We start from the raw sequence: 8,681 nt of genomic DNA, 5'->3' as shown, positions 1-8,681 counted from the left end.
CCGTTCGTGTGCCGCAGCCTCTCGCAGGTGGAGATCCTCACCTCCTGGCAGCTCAGACGTGGGCATACATAACTAATGAATGTTTAACCCTTCATGCCCCAGGCGGCAGTACTATTTGGTGTATCTGATGAATAGGTGAGCCACCACCGCCACTGTCCTGCCATATTCCTGCATGGCATCCATATGCCAACTTCTATTTTTTGTTTTGCTCTGGCCCTTTAAATATGATATTTTAAAGAGACAGTAACCAGAAATATAGGACAGGCTGGATGTCAGAGGATTAAGATTCTTGACATGCTGAGGAGTCAGCGGTGACAGCACCCAGCTCTGCTGAACCTGTTCTGGCACATAAGGATGATGGAGTCCGCGGCACGTGGTGACTGTAATCGCTGTCACCGTGCCACGTGTGTTCCTAGAGGTCAGGCGATGCCCATATGCTGGGTCTAGTTTCTGGAAGACCCGTCCTGCCCAGTGAATTGATGAGGTGTAATACTTATTTTCTCCTGTGGTGGCGCTGTTAGGAAATCACTTACTATCAGATTTAACCACCAATCACTAGGGATCAGGGCTTTTCTAACAAGTTGGAATTGTCCAAAACGGAGCACCCCTTTAATTACATTCTATGGCGGACACATACGCACAGTCTAAGTTCCCTGAACATTCTGCAATGTGTGGCTATTTATTGTGAACCAGGGACGGATAATATATTTACACCATGTCTGTGGTTGGAAGGAACACCCCTTTAAAGGAATTATGCATTTTGGAGAACCTCTACTTGGTAGAAAAGCTCCTCGACCACAAAGTTTCCTCTGATCACTAGTGATCGGCTGTGATCTGTGTGGCAGTAATTGTAGAGTTTGCCCACAGCGACACCGCTGGAGCAGTAAGGTATTACAAGCTAACATTGGCCTGTGTGCGGACGGGTCCTCCAGAGAGAGATGCTCTTTATACCCACCGTCCACATTGGGAGGACACAGTGTATGAGAAATATCAGGTATGTACAATTCACTGACAGCAAGCAGAGCTCTCCACAGCACAGGCTGACCCCCTGTAGCAACCCCTCAGCTGTGATGTCCCCCAGCTGGCACTTTCAGGACATTAACCCCTGGCGTGCTGCTGGCAGTGACAGATGACAGCAGGTCTGGGCGGTGATGCAGGAGGAGTGTGCAGCCAGGGGTGGGCAGGCAGTGGCTGGCCATTGGTCGTCAGCAGCAGGGAGTGATCGGGGGCTGTCGGAGGATTACGAGATCCTGGCATGCAGTAGTTTTGTTTTTCTCTGCCTTCAGTTTGGAGAAAAGGAGCAACGTTCACACCACAGGGAATTATACCACCCCTGCCCAGGAATCCGGGGCATGTGCCACCCCCGCCCTCCTCCCTGGACCCCCAAACCCTCTGCCAACCAATTGTTTTCAGGAACGACCCTCAAAAAAGAAGAAACTGACCCCCTCATCACCCTGCAAGGTAAGACCTGTCCCCGCTCTTCTGCTTATTCCCGGCCCATTGTCTCCTTCCACTTTGGAGATCCGCTGGGATGGCAGCTGTCAGCGGGCATCCGATCGCCAGCTCCGCGCCCCAGATCAGGGATCGCACTGCTGTGTGGAAGTTGTAATGGAGAGACCTGAGGGTCACTGCCTGGAGGAGTGTTGGGGGCAGTAATTATCTGTTTTCTTCACTGGAGGGACAACGTTATCCGCAGGTCCCCCCCATATGTGCGCTGTCAGCGGCTCCGTAACAGATCTGCGGTAGACACTTATATACACGGAACACCTATAGATGTGTATGTGACGTATATACCTGACAGTATCGATCTGCGGTATACACTTATATACATGGACCACCTATAGATGTGTATGTGACGTATGTACCTGACAGTACCGATGTTCTGTAGACACATATACATGGACCACCTATAGATGTGTATGTGACATATATACCTGTCAGTACCGATGTGTGGTATACACTTATATACACGGACCACCTATAGATGTGTATGTGACATATATACCTGACAGTATCGATCTGCGGTATACACTTATATACATGGACCACCTATAGATGTGTATGTGACGTATGTACCTGACAGTACCGATGTTCTGTAGACACATATACATGGACCACCTATAGATGTGTATGTGACATATATACCTGTCAGTACCGATGTGTGGTATACACTTATATACACGGACCACCTATAGATGTGTATGTGACGTATATACCTGACAGTACCGACATACGGTATACACTTATATACATGGACCACCTATAGATGTGTATGTGACGTATATACCTGACAGTACAGATGTGCGGTATACACTTATATACACAGACCACCTATAGATGTGTATGTGACATATATACCTGACAGTACCGATGTGCGGTATACACTTATATACACGGACCACCTATAGATGTGTATGTGACGTATATACCTGACAGTACAGATGTGCGGTATACACTTATATACACGGACCACCTATAGATGTGTATGTGACATATATACCTGACAGTACCGATGTGCGGTATACACTTATATACACGGACCACCTATAGATGTGTGTGACGTATGTATCTGACAGCACCGATATACGGTATACACTTATATACACGGACCACCTATAGATGTGTATGTGACGTATATACCTGCCAGTACCGATGTGTGGTATACACTTATATACACGGACCACCTATAGATGTGTATGTGACATATATACCTGACAGTACCGATGTGCGGTATACACTTATATACACGGACCACCTATAGATGTGTATGTGACGTATATACCTGACAGTACAGATGTGCGGTATACACTTATATACACGGACCACCTATAGATGTGCATGTGACATATATACCTGACAGTACCGATGTGCGGTATACACTTATATACACGGACCACCTATAGATGTGTGTGACGTATGTATCTGACAGTACCGATATACGGTATACACTTATATACACGGACCACCTATAGATGTGTATGTGACGTATATACCTGACAGTATCGATCTGCGGTATACACTTATATACATGGACCACCTATAGATGTGTATGTGACGTATGTACCTGACAGTACCGATATTCTGTAGACACATAAACATGGACCACCTATAGATGTGTATGTGACATATATACCTGTCAGTACCGATGTGTGGTATACACTTATATACACGGACCACCTATAGATGTGTATGTGACGTATATACCTGACAGTACCGACATACGGTATACACTTATATACATGGACCACCAATAGATGTGTATGTGACGTATATACCTGACAGTACAGATGTGCGGTATACAGTTATATACACGGACCACCTATAGATGTGTATGTGACATATATACCTGACAGTACCGATGTGCGGTATACACTTATATACACGGACCACCTATAGATGTGTATGTGACGTATATACCTGACAGTACCGACATACGGTATACACTTATATACACGGACCACCTATAGATGTGTATGTGACGTATATACCTGACAGTACAGATGTGCAGTATACACTTATATACACAGACCACCTATAGATGTGTATGTGACATATATACCTGACAGTACCGATGTGCGGTATACACTTATATACACGGACCACCTATAGATGTGTATGTGACATATATACCTGACAGTACCGATGTGCGGTATACACTTATATACACGGACCACCTATAGATGTGTATGTGACGTATATACCTGACAGTACCGACATACGGTATACACTTATATACATGGACCACCTATAGATGTGTATGTGACGTGTATATACCTGACAGTATTGATGTGTGGTACACAATTATATACACGGACCACCTATAGATGTGTATGTGACGTATATACCTGACCGTACCGACATACGGTATACACTTATATACATGGACCACCTATAGATGTGTATGTGTCATATATACCTGACAGAACAGATGTGCAGTATACACTTATATACACGGACCACCTATAGATGTGTATGTGACATATATACCTGACAGTACAGATGTGCGGTATACACTTATATACATGGACCACCTATAGATGTATATGTGACGTATATACCTGACAGTAACGATGTGCTGTAGACTTATATACACGGACCACCTATAGATGTCTATGTGACATATATACCTTACAGTACCGATATACGGTATACACTTATATACACGGACCACCTATAGATGTCTATGTGACATATATACCTTACAGTACCGATATACGGTATACACTTATATACACGGACCACCTATAGATGTGTATGTGACATATATACCTGACAGTACTGATCTGCGGTATACACTTATACACACGGACCACCTATAGATGTGTATGTGACGTATGTATCTGACAGTACCGATATACGGTATACACATGGACCACCTATAGATGTGTATGTGACGTATCTATCTGACAGTACAGATGTGCGGTATACACTTATATACATGGACCACCTATAGATGTGTATGTCACGTATATACCTGACAGTACCGATGTGCTGTAGACACTTATATACATGGACCACCTATAGATGTGTATGTGATGTATATACCTGACAGTACCGATGTGCGGTATACGCTTATATACATGGACCACCTATAGATGTGTATGTGACGTATATACCTGACAGTACCGATGTGATGTAGACACTTATATACACGGACCACCTATAGATGTGTATGTGACGTATATACCTGACAGGACCAATGTGCAGTATACACTTATATACATGGACCACCTATAGATGTGTATGTGACGTATGTACATGACAGTACCGATATGCGGTATACACTTATATACATGGACCACCTATACATGTGTATACCTAACAGTACAGATGTGCAGTATATACTTATATACATGGACCACTTATAGATGTGTATGTGACGTATATACCTGACAAGACCGATGTGCGGTATACACTTATATACATGGACCACCTATAGATGTGTATACCTAACAGTACAGATGTGCAGTATATACTTATATACATGGACCACCTATAGATGTGTATGTGACGTATATACCTGACAGGACCAATGTGCAGTATACACTTATATACACGGACCACCTATAGATGTGTATGTGACATATATACCTGACAGTACCGATGTGCGGTATACACTTATATACATGGACCACCTATAGATGTGTATACCTAACAGTACAGATGTGCAGTATATACTTATATACATGGACCACCTATAGATGTGTATGTGACGTATATACCTGACAGGACCAATGTGCAGTATACACTTATATACATGGACCACCTATAGATGTGTATGTGACATATATACCTGACAGGACCAATGTGCATTATACACTTATATACTTGGACCACCTATAGATGTGTATGTGACGTATATACCTGACAGTACCGATCTGCGGTAGACACTTATATGCACATGTCTGTAGGTGTTCCGTGTATGTGCTTGTAATATAATGTATATACATGGACCACCTATAGATGTGTATGAGCTCGCTATTTACACTGTACGGTATACATATGTGTATGTGCCTGTTATATATATACCTGATGTACAGTTGTGCGGTATAACGTATATACATAACACATCTATATGTTGTCCATATTTTTGCTTGTCTTACAGTATATTCTGTAGTACAGGGCTGTGGAATAGGTAGGTGCCACATATACATACATATGTATATATATATATATATACATCCACATATATATATATATTCATGTATACACATACGCATATGAGATAAAGAAAAATACACATACGGTATATACAAAATGTGCACAAAGTTCTACACATGCATGCAGAACAGACACTAAAGTATGTATTTATATACACTCAAAAAGACAAACACATTCACAAAACCAAATACACAGATACAGAAACAAGCACAGAGAAAGTCCCATACATAAAGCTCACACAGGTGGGTGCTCATCATACTGCACAGAGACATGAATATAGTGTGGCCATAGCCTTACACACAGACCAGACTCTCCACTCCTTCCTCATCACAGGGAAGTACAGCATTAACCCTTGTTACTCCATAATCTCCCTAGACCCCCCATTGGTGTTCCAGCAGGTGAGGAGTTAAGCAGGGGCCTCTCCAGCTGTGACTGATGGATCTGGTCTGGTCACACCATCACTATGCTGGGAGCTCACAGGACTGGAGATCTCCACACTGGGATTAACCCTTCAGCTGCCCCGACCATGCAGTATATACCATACAGAGTATTATGTGTATATGTGCAGTATATACCATGCAGAGCAATATGTGTACGATACGTGCAGTATATACCATGCAGAGCAATATGTGTACGATACGTGTAGTATATACCATGCAGAGCATTACATGTATGATACATGCAGTATATACCATGCAGAGCATGACATGTATGATACGTGCAGTATATACCTTGCAGAGCATGACATGTATGATACGTGCAGTATATACCTTGCAGAGCATGACATGTATGATACGTGCAGTATATACCATGCGGAGCATTACATGTATGATACGTGCAGTATATACCATGCAGAGTCTACGATACGTGCAGTATTAGACATGCAGAGGATTATGTGTATGATATGTGCAGTATGTATTACGCACAGCAATATGTGTACGATACGTGCAGTATATACCATGCAGAGCAATATGTGTACGATACGTGCAGTATATACCATGCAGAGCAATATGTGTACGATACGTGCAGTATATATTACGCAGAGCAAAATGTGTATGATACCTGCAGTATATACCATGCAGAGCATTACATGTATAATACATGCAGTATATACCTTGCAGAGCATGACATGTATGATACGTGCAGTATATACCATGCAGAGGATTATGTGTATGATGCGTGCAGTATATACCATGCGGAGCATTACATGTATGATACGTGCAGTATATACCATGCGGAGTCTACGATACGTGCAGTATATACCATGCAGAGTCTACGATACGTGCAGTATTAGACATGCAGAGGATTATGTGTATGATATGTGCAGTATGTATTACGCACAGCAATATGTGTACGATACGTGCAGTATATACCATGCAGAGCAATATGTGTACGATACGTGCAGTATATACCATGCAGAGCAATATGTGTACGATACGTGCAGTATATATTACGCAGAGCAAAATGTGTATGATACCTGCAGTATATACCATGCAGAGCATTACATGTATAATACATGCAGTATATACCTTGCAGAGCATGACATGTATGATACGTGCAGTATATACCATGCAGAGGATTATGTGTATGATGCGTGCAGTATATACCATGCGGAGCATTACATGTATGATACGTGCAGTATATACCATGCAGAGTCTACGATACGTGCAGTATTAGACATGCAGAGGATTATGTGTATGATATGTGAAGTATGTATTACGCACAGCAATATGTGTACGATACGTGCAGTATATACCATGCAGAGCAATATGTGTACGATACGTGCAGTATATACCATGCAGAGCAATATGTGTACGATACGTGCAGTATATATTACGCAGAGCAAAATGTGTATGATACCTGCAGTATATACCATGCAGAGCATGACATGTACGATACATGCAGTATATACCATGCAGAGCATGACATGTACGATACGTGCAGTATATACCATGCAGAGCATGACATGTATGATACATGCAGTATATACCATGCAGAGCATGACATGTACAATACGTGCAGTATATACCATGCAGAGCATGACCTGTACGATACGTGCAGTATATACCATGCAGAGCATGACATGTACAATACGTGCAGTATATACCATGCAGAGCATGACCTGTATGATACCTGCAGTATATACCATGCAGAGCATGACATGTACGATACGTTCAGTATATACCATGCAGAGCATGACATGTACGATACGTGCAGTATATACCATGCAGAGCATGACATGTACGATACGTGCAGTATATACCATGCAGAGCGTTACATGTATGATACATGCAGTATATACCATGCAGAGCATGACCTGTACGATACGTGCAGTATATACCATGCAGAGCATTACATGTATGATACATGCAGTATATACCATGCAGAGTATGACCTGTACGATACGTGCAGTATATACCATGCAGAGCATGACCTGTACGATACGTGCAGTATATACCATGCAGAGCATTACATGTATGATACATGTAGTATATACCATGCAGAGCATGACCTGTACGATACGTGCAGTATATACCATGCAGAGCATTACATGTATGATACATGCAGTATATACCATGCAGAGTATGACCTGTACGGTACGTGCAGTATATACCATGCAGAGCATGACCTGTACGGTACGTGCAGTATATACCATGCAGAGCATTACATGTATGATACATGCAGTATATACCATGCAGAGCATGACATGTATGATACCTGCAGTATATACCATGCAAAGCATTACTTGTACGGTACGTGCAGTATATACCATGCAGAGCATGACCTGTATGATACCTGCAGTATATACCATGCAAAGCATTACTTGTACGATACGTTCAGTATATACCTTGTGGAGCATTATGTGTGCTACACCTGCATTGTATACCATGCAAACTCTCCCATGGCCTGTCTCCTCTGCAGTATCCATGTGTAACCTCTGCTTCCATGGATAGTGATGGCGCCATGTTTCTTGTAGTCAGTGGAGCTCACAGTGGTCGCACATTTATCAACGACACAAT

General features: G+C 42.5%; 1 protein-coding gene across 5 annotated transcripts in view; it reads left to right on the top strand.

Annotated features, from left to right (window-relative positions):
* Positions 1-897: 897 nt before the first annotated feature.
* Positions 898-8,681, top strand: part of SEMA6C (semaphorin 6C) — a 232,948-nt gene continuing 225,164 nt past the window's right edge. For 4 of the 5 annotated variants that reach the window (XM_073567007.1, XM_073567005.1, XM_073567006.1 and 1 more), the window contains exon 1: positions 1,207-1,461. The gene's annotated coding sequence lies outside the window, so the exon portion shown is untranslated. Of the gene's footprint in view, positions 995-1,206; positions 1,462-8,681 lie in introns of those variants that run through there. The other variant, XM_073567003.1, reaches the window with a different exon arrangement.

The sequence above is a fragment of the Dendrobates tinctorius genome, unplaced genomic scaffold, assembly GCF_039654945.1.
Source record: "Dendrobates tinctorius isolate UK_male_01 unplaced genomic scaffold, ASM3965494v1 ptg000019l, whole genome shotgun sequence".
NCBI classification, from domain to species: Eukaryota; Metazoa; Chordata; class Amphibia; order Anura; family Dendrobatidae; genus Dendrobates; species Dendrobates tinctorius.
This window is presented reverse-complemented; position numbering and strand designations above follow the sequence as displayed.